An 18725-nucleotide genomic window follows, 5' to 3' on the forward strand; every position below is an offset into this window, starting at 1 on the left:
AGGGATGCCCGAGCGGCTTTTCTTCCCAGGGATGCTCCCCGCCCGGGGCGGGAGCGCGGGGGATCCCAGGTCGGCCTTTCACCGTACTCCCTACCTCTTGGCCCTCGTTCCTTCTCCCGTTCTCCATCTAACCCCTTGGCTCTGGGGTTTCCGCTCTCCCTCTCTCGCTCTCTCTCCTGCTCCCTGACCAAGCCGCCTGGGAGGACGAGGGTCAAGGGGGAAGGCGACGGTCGGGCTGGGGCACACCACACGGTGAGAACCCCCTTCGCCTGCCTCCACACCTCTGTCATCCTCCCCACTTTCGTAGGGGCTCGGGAAAAGACTGAAAATCACGAAGCTCGGCAGTGGCGCGGAGACGCCACCCACCGCCGCCGCTGTCGCCACCGCCGCGGAGGCCACCCTGTCGGGCCCGAACCTCCGCTGGCCGGGTACGCATCTGGAAGAAAAGGGCCGCCCTCGGAGAAGATCATTGTGCTTCCCCGCACAGGGAGCGATTCGGACGACGGGCCCCCACGCCTGGGTGGGTGGGCGCCCCGCCGTTCGCCCGTGCGGGTCGTCGGACCACTGCCTTCGCTCGGTTCGAATCAAACTCCCCACGGCTCGGCCACCTCCGCAGACGGGATGCGAGGCCGGCGTGCGCGCCCAAAGATAGGTGTCGGAAGCCCGGGGGTAGAGGAGGAAGGGACCGCTCACCTTAAGCCGGCGCGAGCTCCAAAGCCCGGGCCGAGCGAGCGGCGCCACCTCCCCACCCGGGAGCGCTGTGCCAGATCGATCGGAGGAAGAGCAGGGGGTCGTGGAGGGACTTGCCCAAGTACGGAGGCTGCAAACCCCTGTCGTCAGTAGATGCGTGCCCAAGAGTCCTGGAAGCGAGACTCGGGTACAGGCGCCCTTGCAGAGGGGGTACTGGATGTGGAACAGCACTGGGGTCGAAGCCACGAAAGCATGCGCCCTCATGGAGCCTCTCCTCAGCCTAAAAATCCAGATTTTAGCCTTGACGGCGCCCCCATGTGGAGAACCAGGGCCCGCGGGGGGGTCTGGCCAGGCTCACTTCAACCCAGGAACACCTCTCTTACTTGGGATGGGCGACCAGCAAGAGTCCCCCCACGCAGCTGCGGATGTCTGGGTTCAGCCAAGGTGCAGACCTCCAGCTGAACAGGGACTCATAGCCAAAACACGTGCCCGGGTCTACAGAGGTGAAAACCAGCTTAAATGAGTCGAAATGTGTCGAGGATGAGAGGTCCGTCTCTCTTATATATCCTGCCGGTGGTGTGCAAAACCCTGTCGTCGGGAGATGCGTGCCCAAGAGTCCTGGAAGCGAGACTCGGGTACAGGCGCCCTTGCAGAGGGGGTACTGGATGTGGAACAGCACTGGGGTCGAAGCCACGAAAGCATCCGCCCTCATGGAGCCTCTCCTCAGCCTAAAAATCCAGATTTTAGCCTTGACGGCGCCCCCATGTGGAGAACCAGGGCCCGCGGGGGGTCTGGCCAGGCTCACTTCAACCCAGGAACACCTCTCTTACTTGGGATGGGCGACCGGCAAAAGCCCCCCCACGCAGCTGCGGAAGTCTGGGTTCAGCCAAGGTGCAGACCTCCAGCTGAACAGGGACTCATAGCCAAAACACGTGCCCGGGTCTACAGAGGTGAAAACCAGCTTAAATGAGTCGAAATGTGTCGGGGCTGAGAGGTCCGTCTCTCTTATATATTCTGCCGGTGGTGTGCAAAACTGGGTATTTGCATGGAGTGTCACCCTATACCCACTTTAGGGACACATGTCAAAAAGTACCCGATCGCCTGGAACTGTTAGGCGGATTCGGCTCCCTGGAATTTCCTCATTCTGGTTCTTTTTCACTTTTTTTCTATTTTGCGACATATAGTGAGCAGGCTGCATTACTGGTACCGGGGAGACCCCAAAACACTTGGAACTGGTGAGCGGGCTCAATTTATCAACGATTTGTGGGTCCTGGAAGTCAAAATTCTGACTTCTGAAAAAGACTAAGTATCAAGGACTCATCGGAGGAATCGCTCTGGAACTGAAATCGGATGCGCGCACTGACATGCTCCCCTCTCTGGAAGTCTGACACAAGTCGAAAAATTTTCTAAGTCCCCAAAAATTTTTTTTTTCAACTTTTTTTCAATTTTCCCCCTGTGGGATATATATTTTACCCACACATATGAAGCCCTCCTCGGATGCCCTATGACATACTAGAACCTCATTTTGTGGAAGTTTTCACAAATTTGTGAAATTTTCAAAAAGTCAGAAATTTTGGCCAAAACGACTAAGTATCAAGGACTCATCGGAGGAATCGCTCTGGAACTGAAATCGGATGCGCGCACTGACATGCTCCCCTCTCTGGAAGTCTGACACAAGTCGAAAAATTTTCTAAGTCCCCAAAAATTTTTTTTTTCAACTTTTTTTCAATTTTCCCCCTGTGGGATATATATGTTACCCACACATATGAAGCCCTCCTGGGATGCCCTATGACATACTAGAACCTCATTTTGTGGAAGTTTTCACAAATTTGTGAAATTTTCAAAAAGTCAGAAATTTTGGCCAAAACGACTAAGTATCAAGGACTCATCGGAGAAATCGCTCTGGAACTGAAATCGGATGCGCGCACTGACATGCTCCCCTCTCTGGAAGTCTGACACAAGTCGAAAAATTTTCTAAGTCCCCAAAAATTTTTTTTTTCAACTTTTTTTCAATTTTCCCCCTGTGGGATATATATTTTACCCACACATATGAAGCCCTCCTGGGATGCCCTATGACATACTAGAACCTCATTTTGTGGAAGTTTTCACAAATTTGTGAAATTTTCAAAAAGTCAGAAATTTTGGCCAAAACGACTAAGTATCAAGGACTCATCGGAGGAATCGCTCTGGAACTGAAATCGGATGCGCGCACTGACATGCTCCCCTCTCTGGAAGTCTGACACAAGTCGAAAAATTTTCTAAGTCCCCAAAAATTTTTTTTTTCAACTTTTTTTCAATTTTCCCCCTGTGGGATATATATTTTACCCACACATATGAAGCCCTCCTGGGATGCCCTATGACATACTAGAACCTCATTTTGTGGAAGTTTTCACAAATTTGTGAAATTTTCAAAAAGTCAGAAATTTTGGCCAAAACGACTAAGTATCAAGGACTCATCGGAGGAATCGCTCTGGAACTGAAATCGGATGCGCGCACTGACATGCTCCCCTCTCTGGAAGTCTGACACAAGTCGAAAAATTTTCTAAGTCCCCAAAAATTTTTTTTTTCAACTTTTTTTCAATTTTCCCCCTGTGGGATATATATTTTACCCACACATATGAAGCCCTCCTGGGATGCCCTATGACATACTAGAACCTCATTTTGTGGAAGTTTTCACAAATTTGTGAAATTTTCAAAAAGTCAGAAATTTTGGCCAAAACGACTAAGTATCAAGGACTCATCGGAGGAATCGCTCTGGAACTGAAATCGGATGCGCGCACTGACATGCTCCCCTCTCTGGAAGTCTGACACAAGTCGAAAAATTTTCTAAGTCCCCAAAAATTTTTTTTTTCAACTTTTTTTCAATTTTCCCCCTGTGGGATATATATTTTACCCACACATATGAAGCCCTCCTGGGATGCCCTATGACATACTAGAACCTCATTTTGTGGAAGTTTTCACAAATTTGTGAAATTTTCAAAAAGTCAGAAATTTTGGCCAAAACGACTAAGTATCAAGGACTCATCGGAGAAATCGCTCTGGAACTGAAATCGGATGCGCGCACTGACATGCTCCCCTCTCTGGAAGTCTGACACAAGTCGAAAAATTTTCTAAGTCCCCAAAAATTTTTTTTTTCAACTTTTTTTCAATTTTCCCCCTGTGGGATATATATTTTACCCACACATATGAAGCCCTCCTGGGATGCCCTATGACATACTAGAACCTCATTTTGTGGAAGTTTTCACAAATTTGTGAAATTTTCAAAAAGTCAGAAATTTTGGCCAAAACGACTAAGTATCAAGGACTCATCGGAGGAATCGCTCTGGAACTGAAATCGGATGCGCGCACTGACATGCTCCCCTCTCTGGAAGTCTGACACAAGTCGAAAAATTTTCTAAGTCCCCAAAAATTTTTTTTTTCAACTTTTTTTCAATTTTCCCCCTGTGGGATATATATTTTACCCACACATATGAAGCCCTCCTGGGATGCCCTATGACATACTAGAACCTCATTTTGTGGAAGTTTTCACAAATTTGTGAAATTTTCAAAAAGTCAGAAATTTTGGCCAAAACGACTAAGTATCAAGGACTCATCGGAGAAATCGCTCTGGAACTGAAATCGGATGCGCGCACTGACATGCTCCCCTCTCTGGAAGTCTGACACAAGTCGAAAAATTTTCTAAGTCCCCAAAAATTTTTTTTTTCAACTTTTTTTCAATTTTCCCCCTGTGGGATATATATTTTACCCACACATATGAAGCCCTCCTGGGATGCCCTATAACATACTAGAACCTCATTTTGTGGAAGTTTTCACAAATTTGTGAAATTTTCAAAAACTCAGAAATTTTGGCAAAAACGACTAAGTATCAAGGACTCATCGCGCGAATCGCTCTGGAACTGAAATCGGATGCGCGCACTGACATGCTCCCCTCTCTGGAAGTCTGACACAAGTCGAAAAATTTTCTAAGTCCAGAAAAAAAAAGTTTTTCAACTTTACCCTTTAGGGATTTGAACCCAGGACCCTAGCAATAGCAAGGCTGCAGTGCTGACACCTGCGCCACCGTGGCCTCACAAACCAAATATCTGAAAATGAGGTTCCTCTCATCCTCTCATATAGCGCAAAAGAACAAACGTATATGAGATAGGTTAGGGTTAGAGTTAGGGTTAGGGTTAGGGTTAGGGTTAGGGTTAGGGTTAGGGTTAGGGTTAGGGATAGGGTTAGGGTTAGGGTTAGGGCTAGGGCTAGGGTTAGGGTTAGGGTTAGGGTTAGGGTTAGGGTTAGGGTTAGGGTTAGGGCTAGGGCTAGGGCTAGGGCTAGGGCTAGGGCTAGGGCTAGGGTTAGGGTTAGGGTTAGGGTTAGGGTTAGGACGACTAGGGTTAGCGCTAGGACGAATAAGGTTTGCTCTAGGACACTAGGGTTAGCGCTAGGATGACTGGGGTTAGCATTAGGATGACTAGGGTTAGCCTTAGGACGACTAGGGTTAGCGTTAGGATGACTAGGGTTAGCGTTAGGACGACCAGGTTAGGGTTAGGGTTAGGGTTAGGGTTAGGGTTATGGTTAGGGTTAGGGTTAGGGTTAGGGTTAGGGTTAGGGTTAGGGCTAGGGCTAGGGCTAGGGCTAGGGCTAGGGCTAGGGTTAGGGTTAGGGTTAGGGTTAGGGTTAGGGTTAGGGTTAGGGCTAGGACGACTAGGGTTAGCGCTAGGACGAATAAGGTTTGCTCTAGGACACTAGGGTTAGCGCTAGGATGACTGGGGTTAGCATTAGGATGACTAGGGTTAGCCTTAGGACGACTAGGGTTAGCGTTAGGATGACTAGGGTTAGCGTTAGGACGACCAGGTTAGGGTTAGGGTTAGGGTTAGGGTTAGGGTTAGGGTTAGGGCTAGGACGACTAGGGTTAGCGCTAGGACGAATAAGGTTTGCTCTAGGACACTAGGGTTAGCGCTAGGATGACTGGGGTTAGCATTAGGATGACTAGGGTTAGCCTTAGGACGACTAGGGTTAGCGTTAGGATGACTAGGGTTAGCGTTAGGACGACCAGGTTAGGGTTAGGGTTAGGGTTTGGGTTAGGGTTAGGGTTAGGGTTAGGGTTAGGGTTAGGGTAAGGGTTAGGGTTAGGGTTAGGGTTATGGTTAGGGCTAGGGCTAGGGCTAGGGCTAGGGCTAGGGTTAGGGTTAGGGTTAGGGTTAGGGTTAGGGTTAGGATTAGGGTTAGGGTTAGGGTTAGGGTTAGGGTTAGGGTTAGGGTTAGGGTTAGGGCTAGGACGACTAGGGTTAGCGCTAGGACGAATAAGGTTTGCTCTAGGACACTAGGGTTAGCGCTAGGATGACTGGGGTTAGCATTAGGATGACTAGGGTTAGCCTTAGGACGACTAGGGTTAGCGTTAGGATGACTAGGGTTAGCGTTAGGACGACCAGGTTAGGGTTAGGGTTAGGGTTAGGGTTATGGTTAGGGTTAGGGTTAGGGTTAGGGTTAGGGTTAGGGCTAGGACGACTAGGGTTAGCGCTAGGACGAATAAGGTTTGCTCTAGGACACTAGGGTTAGCGCTAGGATGACTGGGGTTAGCATTAGGATGACTAGGGTTAGCCTTAGGACGACTAGGGTTAGCGTTAGGATGACTAGGGTTAGCGTTAGGACGACCAGGTTAGGGTTAGGGTTAGGGTTAGGGTTAGGGTTAGGGTTAGGGTAAGGGTAAGGGTTAGGGTTAGGGTTAGGGTTAGGGTTAGGGTTAGGGTTAGGGTTAGGGTTAGGGCTAGGGCTAGGGCTAGGGCTAGGGTTAGGGTTAGGGTTAGGGTTAGGGTTAGGGTTAGGGTTAGGGTAAGGGTAAGGGTTAGGGTTAGGGTTAGGGTTAGGGTTAGGGTTAGGGCTAGGGCTAGGGCTAGGGCTAGGGCTAGGGTTAGGGTTAGGGTTAGGGTTAGGGTTAGGGTTAGGGCTAGGACGACTAGGGTTAGCGCTAGGACGAATAAGGTTTGCTCTAGGACACTAGGGTTAGCGCTAGGATGACTGGGGTTAGCATTAGGATGACTAGGGTTAGCCTTAGGACGACTAGGGTTAGCGTTAGGATGACTAGGGTTAGCGTTAGGACAACCAGGTTAGGGTTAGGGTTAGGGTTAGGGTTAGGGTTAGGGTTAGGGTAAGGGTTAGGGTTAGGGTTAGGGTTAGGGTTAGGGTTAGGGTTAGGGCTAGGGCTAGGGCTAGGGTTAGGGTTAGGGTTAGGGTTAGGGTTAGGGTTAGGGTTAGGGTAAGGGTAAGGGTTAGGGTTAGGGTTAGGGTTAGGGTTAGGGTTAGGGTTAGGGTTAGGGCTAGGGCTAGGGTTAGGGTTAGGGTTAGGGTTAGGGTTAGGGTTAGGGTTAGGGTTAGGACAACTAGGGTTAGCGCTAGGACGAATAAGGTTTGCTCTAGGACACTAGGGTTAGCGCTAGGATGACTGGGGTTAGCATTAGGATGACTAGGGTTAGCCTTAGGACGACTAGGGTTAGCGTTAGGATGACTAGGGTTAGCGTTAGGACGACCAGGTTATCCTTAGGACGACTAGGGTTAGCGTTAGTACGACCAGGGTTATCCTTAGGACGACTAGGGTTAACGTTAGTTACGACTAGGGTTAGCCTTAGGACGACTAGAGTTAGCGATAGGACGACTAGGGTAAGCCTTAGGACGACTAGGGTTAGCGCTTGGACGACTAGGGTTAGCGTTAGGACGACTAGGTTTAGCCTTAGGATGAATAGAGTTAGTGTTATGATGACTAGGGTTAGCCTTAGGACGACTAGGGTTTCCGCTAGGACGACTGAGGCTAGCGCTAGGACGACTATAGTTAGAGTTAGGACGACCAGGGTTAGCGCGAGGATGACTAGGGTTAGCTCTAGGATGACCAGGGTTAGCTCTTGGACGACTAGGGTTAGCGTTAGGACGACTAGGGTTAGCGTTAGGACGACTAGGGCTAGCTTTAGTACGACCAGGGTTAGCGTTAGGACGAATTGGGTTAGCCTTAAGATGACTAGGGTTAGTGTTAGTACGACTAGGATTAGGGCTAGGACGACTAGGGTTAGCGTTAGGATGACTAGTGCGAGCTCTCGGATGACTAGGGTTAGCGCTAGGACGACTAGGGTTACCGTTATGACGACTTAGGTTAGCGCTAGCACAACTAGGTTTAGCGCTAGGACGACTAGGGTTAGCGTTATGACGACTAGGGTTAGCGTTAGGACGACTACGGTTAGCGCTAGAACAACTAGGGTTAGCGTTAGTACAACTAGAGTTAGCGTTAGGATGACTAGGGTTAGAGTTAGGACGACTAGGTTTAGCGCTTGGATGACTAGGGTTAGCGCTAGGACGAATAAGGTTTGCTCTAGGACACTAGGGTTAGCGCTAGGATGACTGGGGTTAGCATTACGATGACTAGGGTTAGCGTTAGGACCACTAGGGTTAGCGTTAGGATGACTAGGGTTAGCGTTAGGACGACCAGGTTATCCTTAGGACGACTAGGGTTAGCGTTAGTACGACCAGGGTTATCCTTAGGACGACTAGTTTTAACGTTAGTTATGACTAGGGTTAGCCTTAGGACGAATAGAGTTAGCGCTAGGACGACTCGGTTTAGCGTTAGGATGACTAGGGTTAGCCTTAGGATGACTAGGGTTAGCGATAGGACGACTAGGGTAAGCCTTAGGACGACTAGGGTTAGCGCTTGGACAACCAGGGTTAGCGCTAGGACGACTAGTGTTAGCGCTAGGACGACTAGGGTTAGCGTTAGGACGACTAGGGTTAGCGTTAGGATGACTAGGGTTAGCCTTAGGACGACTAGGGTTAGCGTTAGGATGACTAGGGTTGGCGTTAGTACGACTAGGGTTAGCGCTAGGACGACTAAGGCTAGTGCTAGGACAACTAGGATTAGCGTTAGGACGACCAGGGATAGCGCTAGGACGACTAGGGTTAGCGTTAGGATGACTAGAGTTAGCCTTAGGACGACTAGGATTAGCGCTAGGACGACTAGGGCTAGCGCTAGGACAACAAGGGTTACCGTTAGGATGACTTAGGTTAGCGTTAGGATGACTAGGGTTAGTGCTAGCACGACTAGGTTTAGCGCTAGGATGACTAGGGTTAGCGTTAGGACGACTATGGTTAGCGTTAGGATGACTACGGTTAGCGCTAGGACAACTAGGGTTAGCGTTAGTACAACTAGGGTTAGCGTTAGGATGACTAGGGTTAGAGTTAGGATGACTAGGTTTAGTGCTAGGACGACTAGGGTTAGCGCTAGGACGAATAAGGTTTGCACTAGGACACTAGGGTTAGCTCTAGGATGACTAGGGTTAGTGTTAGGACGACCAGGGTTATCCTTAGGACGACTAGGGTAAGCGTTAGTACGACCAGGGTTATCCTTAGGACGACTAGAGTTAGCGCTAGGACGACTAGGTTTAGCGTTTGGATGACTAGGGTTAGCCTTACGACTACTAGGGTTAGCGAAAGGACGACTAGGGTAAGCCTTAGGACGACTAGGGTTAGCGTTAGGACGACTAGGTTTAGCCTTAGGATGAATAGGGTTAGTGTTATGATGACTAGGGTTAGCCTTAGGACGACTAGGGTTTCCGCTAGGACGACTGAGGTTAGCGCTAGGACGACTATAGTTAGAGTTAGGACGACCAGGGTTAGCGCGAGGATGACTAGGGTTAGCTCTAGGATGACCAGGGTTAGCTCTTGGACGACTAGGGTTAGCGTTAGGACGACTAGGGTTAGCGTTAGGACGACTAGGGCTAGCTTTAGTACGACCAGGGTTAGCGTTAGGACGACTTGGGTTAGCCTTAAGATGACTAGGGTTAGTGTTAGGACGACTAGGATTAGCACTAGGACGACTAGGGTTAGCGTTAGGATGACTAGTGCGAGCTCTCGGATGACTAGGGTTAGCGCTAGAACGACTAGGGTTACCGTTATGACGACTTAGGTTAGCGCTAGCACGACTAGGTTTAGCGCTAGGACGACTAGGGTTAGCGTTAGGACGACTAGGGTTAGCGTTAGGACGACTACGGTTAGCGCTAGAACAACTAGGGTTAGCGTTAGTACAACTAGAGTTAGCGTTAGGATGACTAGGGTTAGAGTTAGGACGACTAGGTTTAGCGCTAGGACGACTAGGGTTAGCGCTAGGACGAATAAGGTTTGCTCTAGGACACTAGGGTTAACGCTAGGATGACTGGGGTTAGCATTAGGATGACTAGGGTTAGCGTTAGGACCACTAGGGTTAGCGTTAGGATGACTAGGGTTAGCGTTAGGACGACCAGGTTATCCTTAGGACGACTAGGGTTAGCGTTAGTACGACCAGGGTTATCCTTAGGATGACTAGGGTTAACGTTAGTTACGACTAGGGTTAGCCTTAGGACGACTAGAGTTAGCGATAGGACGACTAGGGTAAGCCTTAGGACGACTAGGGTTAGCGCTTGGACGACTAGGGTTAGCGTTAGGATGACTAGGTTTAGCCTTAGGATGAATAGGGTTAGTGTTATGATGACTAGGGTTAGCCTTAGGACGAATAGGTTTTCCGCTAGGACGACTGAGGCTAGCGCTAGGACGACTATAGTTAGAGTTAGGACGACCAAGGTTAGCGCAAGGATGACTAGGGTTAGCTCTAGGATGACCAGGGTTAGCTCTTGGACGACTAGGGTTAGCGTTAGGACGACTAGGGTTAGCGTTAGGACGACTAGAGCTAGCTTTAGTACGACCAGGGTTAGCGTTAGGACGAATTGGGTTAGCCTTAAGATGACTAGGGTTAGTGTTAGGACGACTAGGATTAGGGCTAGGACGACTAGGGTTAGCGTTAGGATGACTAGTGCGAGCTCTCGGATGACTAGGGTTAGCGCTAGGACGACTAGGGTTAGCGTTATGACGACTAGGGTTAGCGTTAGGACGACTACGGTTAGCGCTAGAACAACTAGGGTTAGCGTTAGTACAACTAGAGTTAGCGTTAGGATGACTAGGGTTAGAGTTAGGACGACTAGGTTTAGCGCTTGGATGACTAGGGTTAGCGCTAGGACGAATAAGGTTTGCCCTAGGACACTAGGGTTAGCGCTAGGATGACTGGGGTTAGCATTACGATGACTAGGGTTAGCGTTAGGACCACTAGGGTTAGCGTTAGGATGACTAGGGTTAGCGTTAGGACGACCAGGTTATCCTTAGGACGACTAGGGTTAGCGTTAGTACGACCAGGGTTATCCTTAGGACGACTAGTGTTAACGTTAGTTATGACTAGGGTTAGCCTTAGGACGACTAGAGTTAGCGCTAGGACGACTCGGTTTAGCGTTAGGATGACTAGGGTTAGCCTTAGGATGACTAGGGTTAGCGATAGGACGACTAGGGTATGCCTTAGGACGACTAGGGTTAGCGCTAGGACGACTAGGGTTAGCGTTAGGACGACTAGGTTTAGCCTTAGGATGAATAGGGTTAGCGTTATGACGACTAGGGTCAGCCTTAGGACGACTAGGGTTTCCGCTAGGACGACTGAGGTTAGCGCTAAGATGACTACAGTTAGCGTTAGGACGACCAGGGTTAGCGCGAGGATGACTAGGTTTAGCTCTAGGATGACTAGGGTTAGCTCTTGAACGACTTGGGTTAGCGTTAGGACGACTAGGGTTAGCGATAGGATGACTAGGGCTAGCTTTAGTACGACCAGGGTTAGCATTAGGACGACTTGGGTTAGCCTTAAAATGACTAGGGTTAGTGTTAGCACGACTAGGATTAGCGCTAGGACGACTAGGGTTAGCGTTAGGATGACTAGTGCGAGCTCTCGGATGACTAGGGTTAGCGCTACGACGACTAGGGTTACCGTTAGGACGACTTAGGTTAGCGTTAGGATGACTAGGGTTAGCGCTAGCACGACTAGGTTTAGCGCTAGGACGACTAGGGTTAGCGTTAGGACGACTAGGGTTAGCGTTAGGACAACTACGGTTAGCGCTAGAACAACTAGGGTTAGCATTAGTACAACTAGAGTTAGCGTTAGGATGACTAGGGTGAGAGTTAGGACGACTAGGTTTAGCGCTAGGACGACTAGGGTTAGAGCTAGGACGAATAAGGTTTGCTCTAGGACACTATGGTTAGCGCTAGGATGACTGGGGTTAGCATTAGGATGACTAGGGTTAGCGTTAGGACCACTAGGGTTAGCGTTAGGATGACTAGGGTTAGCTTTAGGACGACCAGGTTATCCTTAGGACAACTAGGGTTAGCGTTAGTACGACCAGGGTTATCCTTAGGACGACTAGGGTTAACATTAGTTACGACTAGAGTTAGCGCTAGGATGACTCGGTTTAGCGTTAGGATGACTAGGGTTAGCCTTAGGACGACTAGGGTTAGCGATAGGACGACTAGGGTAAGCCTTAGGACGACTAGGGTTAGCGCTAGGACGACTAGGGTTAGCGTTAGGACGACTAGGTTTAGCCTTAGGATGAATAGGGTTAGCGTTAGGACGACTAGGGTTAGCCTTAGGACGACTAGGGTTTCCCCTAGGACGACTGAGGTTAGCGCTAGGACGACTAGGGTTAGCGTTAGTACGACCAGGGTTAGCGCGAAGATGACTAGGGTTAGCTCTAGGATGACTAGGGTTAGCTCTTGGACGACTAGGGTTAGCTCTTGGACGACTAGGGTTAGCGTTAGGACAACTAGGGTTAGCGTTAGGACGACTAGTGCTAACTTTAGTACGAACATGGTTAGCGTTAGGACGACTAGGGTTAGCCTTAAGACGACTAGGGTTAGCGTTAGGACGATTAGGATTAGCGCTAGGACGACTAGGGTTAGCGTTACGACGACTAGTGTGATCTCTTGGATGACTAGGGTTAGTGCTAGGATGACTAGGGTTAGCGCTAGGCCGACTAGGGTTATCGTTAGAACGACTAAGGTTAGCATTAGGGGGGCGCCGTATGGCCTCCTGCTGTGTATAGATTTCTACGTTCGGCCTCACGCTGTGTATAGATGGCACCGTGCGGCCTCCCGCTGTATATTGATGGCGCTGTGCGGCATCCTGCTATGTATACATGGATACGTGCGGCCTGCCTCTGTGTATAGATGGCGCCTTGAGCCCCCCTTTTGTGTATACATAGTGTCTTGCTGCCTCCTGCTGTGTATAGATGGATACGTGCGGCTCCCTGCTGTATATAGATGGCTCCGTGCGGCTCCCTGCTGAGTATAGATGGCACTGTGCGGCATCCTGCTGTGTATAGATGGCGCCGTGCGGATTCCTGCTGTGTATAGATGGCGCCGTGCGGCATCCTACTGTGTATAGATGGCTACCTGCGCCCCCCTGCTGTGTATAGATAGCGCCATGCTGCCTCCCGTTGTGTATAGATGGCTACGTGCGGCCCCCTGCTGTGTATAGATGGCGCCGTGCGGAGTCCCGCTGTGTATAGATGGCTACATGCGGCCTCCCGCTGTGTATAGATGGCTACGTCCGGCCTCCCGCTGTGTATAGATGGCTACGTGCGACCTCCCGCTGTGTATAGATAGCTACGTACAACCTCCCGCTGTGTATAGATTGCTACGTGCATCCTCCCGCTGTGTATAGATGGCTATGTGCGGCCTCTCGCTGTGTATAGGTGGTCACGTGCGGCCTCCTACTGTGTATAGATGGTGCTGTGCGTCCTCCCGCTGTGTATAGATAGCTATGTGCGGCCTCCCGCTCTTTATAGATCGCTACGTGTGGCCCCCTGCTGTCTATAGATGGCACCGTGGGGCCTCCCACTGTGTATAGATGGCTGAGTGCGGCCTCCTGCTTTGTATAAATGGCTGCTTGCGGCCTCCTGCTGTGTATAGATGGCTACGTGCGGCCTCCCGCTGTGTATAGATGGCTACGTGCGGCCCCCTGCGGTGTATAGATGGCTATGTGCAGCCTCCTGCTGTGTATAAATGGCTGCGTGCGCCCCCTGCTGTGTATAGATGGCTACATGCGGCCTCCCGCTGTGTATAGATGGCTACGTGGGGCCCCCTGCTGTGTATAGATGGCTACGTGCGGCCCCCTGCTGTGTATAGATGGCACCGTGGGGCCTCCCGCTGTGTATAGATGGCTGAGTGCGGCCTCCTGCTGTGTATAGATGGCTACGTGCGGCCTCCTGCTGTGTTTAAATGGCTACGTGTGGCCTCCCGCTGTGTATAGATGGCTATGTGTGGCCTCTCGCTGTGCATAGATGGCAACGTGTGGCCTCCCGCTGTGTATAGATGGCTACGTGTGGCCTCCCGCTGTGTATAGATGGCTACCTGCGGCCTCCTGCTGTGTATAGATGGCTACGTGTGGCCTCCCGCTGTGTATAGATGGCTACGTGTGGCCTCCTGCTGTGTATAGATGACTACGTGTGGCCTCCCGCTGTATATAGATGGCTAAGTGTGGCCTCCCCCTGTGTATAAATGGGTACGTGTGGCCTCCCGCTGTGTATAGATGGCTATGTGTGGCCTCCCGCTGTGTATAGATGGCTACGTGCGGCTTCCTGCTGTGTATAGATGGCTACGTGTGGCCTCCCGCTGTGTATAGATGGCTATGTGCGGCCTCTCGCTGTGTATAGATGGCTACGTGTGGCCTCCCGCTGTGTATAGATGGCTACGTGTGGCCTCCCGCTGTGTATAGATGGCTACGTGCGGCCTCCCGCTGTATATAGATGGCTACGTATGGCCTCCCGCTGTGTATAAATGGGTACGTGTGGCCTCCCGCTGTGTATAGATGGCTACGTGTGGCCTCCCGCTGTGTATAGATGGCTACGTGTGTCCTCCCGCTGTGTATAGATGGCTACGTGCGGCCTCCCGCTGTGTATAGATGGCTACGTGTGGCCTCCCGCTGTGTATAGATGGCTATGTGCGGCCTCTCGCTGTGTATAGATGGCTACGTGTGGCCTCCCGCTGTGTATAGATGGCTACGTGTGGCCTCCCGCTGTGTATAGATGGCTACTATGTGCGGCCTCCTGCTGTGTATAGATGGCTACGTGTGGCCTCCCGCTGTGTATAGATGGCTACGTGTGGCCTCCTGCTGTGTATAGATGACTACGTGTGGCCTCCCGCTGTATATAAATGGCTACGTGTTGCCTCCTGCTGTGTATAGATGGCTACGTGCGGCCTTCTGCTGTGTAAAGATGGCTACTATGTGCGGCCTCCTGCTGTGTATAGATGGCTATTACGTGCGGCCTCCCGCTGTGTATAGATGGCTACGTGCGGCCTCCTGCTGTGTATAGATGGCTATGTGCGGCCTCCCGCTGTGTATAGATGGCTACGTATGGCCTCCTGCTGTGTATAGATGGGTACGTGCGGCCTCCTGCTGTGTATAGGAGGATTGTGGCAGCTCATATTGTGTGTAGGGTCTCATACTTTATATAGGGGATGTCAGCATAATTAATTGTGCTCAATATTAAGTCATACAATTAATGTAAAAAAATTATTTAATATATTAATATTGTGCCAAATTAATTTCACGTGAACTATCACATGATCTATCACAGGGGATCATGTAACATGTGATACATCAGGTGTGTGTGTGGGGTGGGGGGCCACTTCTTCTAAACTGCCCGGGGCCCTTGCTACTCTTAATCCACCCCTGCTCTGGTGCTATGCGAGTATCTTGTAGTGCTTAGATAATATATTCAAGCCCCTGCGGCTGCATGTTTTGTTTTTGTCTGTTAGACAACCACAACACTTAACAAACTGGCAATCCCCGCATGTGTTGCATCTGTCTAACAGCAGATACAACACTATATATATATAAACCCTATAGGGCCTGAACAGTTGTGTATTTAGCTTAATGGTGTCTTCTCCTTTTTTGGTCATTCAGGGATCCATCAGGGAATTCTTTCAATCAGGATAACAAAAGGAGACTATAAGCCGAATGGCAAATAGAATAAGAGCTCACAGGTCCAGGCAATATGCCCCCACAAAGTCTCTACATACAATATGAGCCCCCACGCAGCCCCCCATATAGAGTAGGAGTCCACACAAAGCCCCCTACATACAGTATGAGACCACCATAGCCCTGTACATACAGTATGAGCCCTCACATAGCCCCCAATATACAGTTGTGCTCAAAAGTTTACATACCCCGGCAGAATTTTTGCTTTCTTGGCCTTGTTTCAGAGAATATGAAAAATAACACAAAAACTTTTTCTCCACTCATGGTTATTGATTACGTGAAGCCATTTATTGTCAAACTACTATGTTTTCTCTTCTTAAATCTTAATGACAACCAAAAACATCCAAATGACCCTGATGAAAAGTTCACATACCCCAGTTCTTAATACTGTGTATTGCCCCCTCTAACATCATTGACAGCTTGAAGTCTTTTGTCAGTTGTGGATGAGGTTCTTTATTTTCTCAGATGGTAAAGCTGCCCATTCTTCTTGGCAAAAAGCCTCCAATTCCTGTAAATTACTGGGCTGTCTAGCATGAACTGCACGCTTGAGATCTCCTCAGAGTGGCTCATTGATATTGAGGTCAGGAGACTGAGAGGGCCACTCCAGAACCTTCATTTTATTCTGCTGTAGCCAATGACAGGTCGACTTGGCCTTGTGTCTTGGATAGTGTTGAGCCACCCCCGTAGTGTTTGGGTTCGACGAACGGTTCGTCGAACACAGTCGAACACCGTTAAGACCAATGGCAGGCAAACAAAAACACATTGAAACACATAGAAAACACATAGAAAACACCTTCAAAGGTGTCCAAAAGCTGACAAACTGCTCAGAAGACACAACTAACACATGGAAAAGTGACAAGTACATATAGTCATGCGAAAAGAAAAGAGGTGGAGGAGTAAAAAGAGGAGGAGACACAGATATAGGCATGTCATGCCCTTCTAAAATCAAGAAAGGCTGGAGTAAAAATCTAAAATCAGCCAACCAACACCCAGACGTCGTGACTAGAGATGAGCGTTGTTCTACTCGAACTGTTCGCCAATCTCAAATTCGAGCTGTTTTGGGCGGTGTTCAAGCCGTTCGGCGAACACGAACAATTTGAGAAAAATTCGGCTGTTCGAGGTTATGTTCGATAACTGTTCGTGCACCAAAATCATAACTGGATTTTTTCTCAGTAATGATGAAAATTAATGTTAATACGCAGTTTGAGTGTACAGCGGGGTGGGGGGAGGGGCAGGGGATGGATCTCTGCAGGAACAATGAAGATCTCCATTTTTTTTTCTCTTTCCCGCATTTACAGTGGGGAGGTGCAATCTGTCAGCCTATCAGCAGCGCACAGACGGAGCGAAGTGCTTTTTTTCACACAAGCAAGGGCATGTGTCATTGGCAGTGTATGTCACATGTCCTTGCCCTATAAGACCAAGCCATTTTCCCCGTCGCCACCATTTTCTCACTGCTGCACCTGCGTGTTAGACGGCACCGCTGTTGCTGTGTGCGCTATACCTTGTTAATTTCAAGCCAATTTTCGCACAAATATACAGATAGCTTGGGAGTAGGGAATAGTTGTGATTGCAGTCCTTTTAAGGACTAGGTTACAGCATTTCCTACGACTTTTATCAGGGAGGTCTGTGCTCTTAAATAGATAGGTTGTGGGAGTAAAGACTAATTGTAATTGGAGTCCTTTTCAGGACTAGGTTACATCAGTTCCTATCAGTTTTTGCCAGGCAGGTCTGTGCCAGTGCTGTGCAAGTTTTTTTCACAGCATTTGGCTGAATCTAGCAAAGCTAATCCTTTTTGGCCTATTGCAGAGTGTGTTAGTCAGTGGAGTAGCCTATCTGTGTTGCAAGATATACCACCTGTGTATAGAATACCAATTTTTTTACTGCACCTAGTGAAGTAAAATCTTTTGGGCATAGCATCATTCTATTAGTCCATCTATACTGACCTCCATCAGGTTGCAAATTAAAACTAATTTTTATCTGCATCTACAGTACCTCTGAAAAAATATTTGGGCTTCTAGCTGTGTGTGGGACTTGTTGTATTAGTCCATCTATACTGACCTCCATCGGGTTGCAAACTGAATATATTTTTTTCTGCATCTACCTCTGAAAAAATATTGGGCTTCTAGCTGTGTGTGGGACTTGTTGTATTAGTCCATCTATACTGACCTCCATCAGGTTGCAAACTGAATATATTTTTTTCTGCATCTACCTCTGAAAAAATATTGGGCTTCTAGCTGTGTGTGGGTCTTGTTCTATTAATCCATTTATACTGACCTCCATCAGGTTGCAAACTGAATATAATTTTTTTCTGCATCTAGCTCTGAAAAAATATTTGGCCTTCTAGTAGTGTGTCGGACTTTCTCTATTAGTCCATCTATACTGACCTCCATCAGGTTGCAAATTAAAACTAATTTTTATCTGCATCTACAGTACCTCTGAAAAAATATTTGGGCTTCTAGCTGTGTGTGGGACTTGTTGTATTAGTCCATCTATACTGACCTCCATCAGGTTGCAAACTGAATATATTTTTTTCTGCATCTACCTCTGAAAAAATATTTGGCCTTCTAGTAGTGTGTCGGACTTTCTCTATTAGTCCATCTATACTGAACTCCATCAGGTTGCAAATTAAAAATAATTTTTATCTGCATCTACAGTACCTCTGAAAAAATATTTGGGCTTCTAGCTGTGTGTGGGACTTGTTGTATTAGTCCATCTATACTGACCTCCGTCAGGTTGCAAACTGAATATATTTTTTTCTGCATCTACCTCTGAAAAAATATTGGGCTTCTAGCTGTGTGTGGGTCTTGTTCTATTAATCCATCTATACTGACCTCCATCAGGTTGCAAACTGAATATAATTTTTTTCTGCATCTAGCTCTGAAAAAATATTTGGGCTTCTAGTAGTGTGTCGGACTTTCTCTAATAGTCCATCTATACTGACCTCCATCAGGTTGCAAATTAAAACTAATTTTTATCTGCATCTACAGTACCTCTGAAAAAATATTTGGGCTTCTAGCTGTGTGTGGGACTTGTTGTATTAGTCCATCTATACTGACCTCCATCAGGTTGCAAACTTAATATATTTTTTTCTGCATCTACCTCTGAAAAAATATTTGGCCTTCTAGTAGTGTGTCGGACTTTCTCTATTAGTCCATCTATACTGACCTCCATCAGGTTGCAAATTAAAAAT

Source organism: Phyllobates terribilis, unplaced genomic scaffold, assembly GCF_046119375.1.
Source record: "Phyllobates terribilis strain yellow unplaced genomic scaffold, ASM4611937v1 Scaffold_328__1_contigs__length_2118332, whole genome shotgun sequence".
NCBI classification, from domain to species: Eukaryota; Metazoa; Chordata; class Amphibia; order Anura; family Dendrobatidae; genus Phyllobates; species Phyllobates terribilis.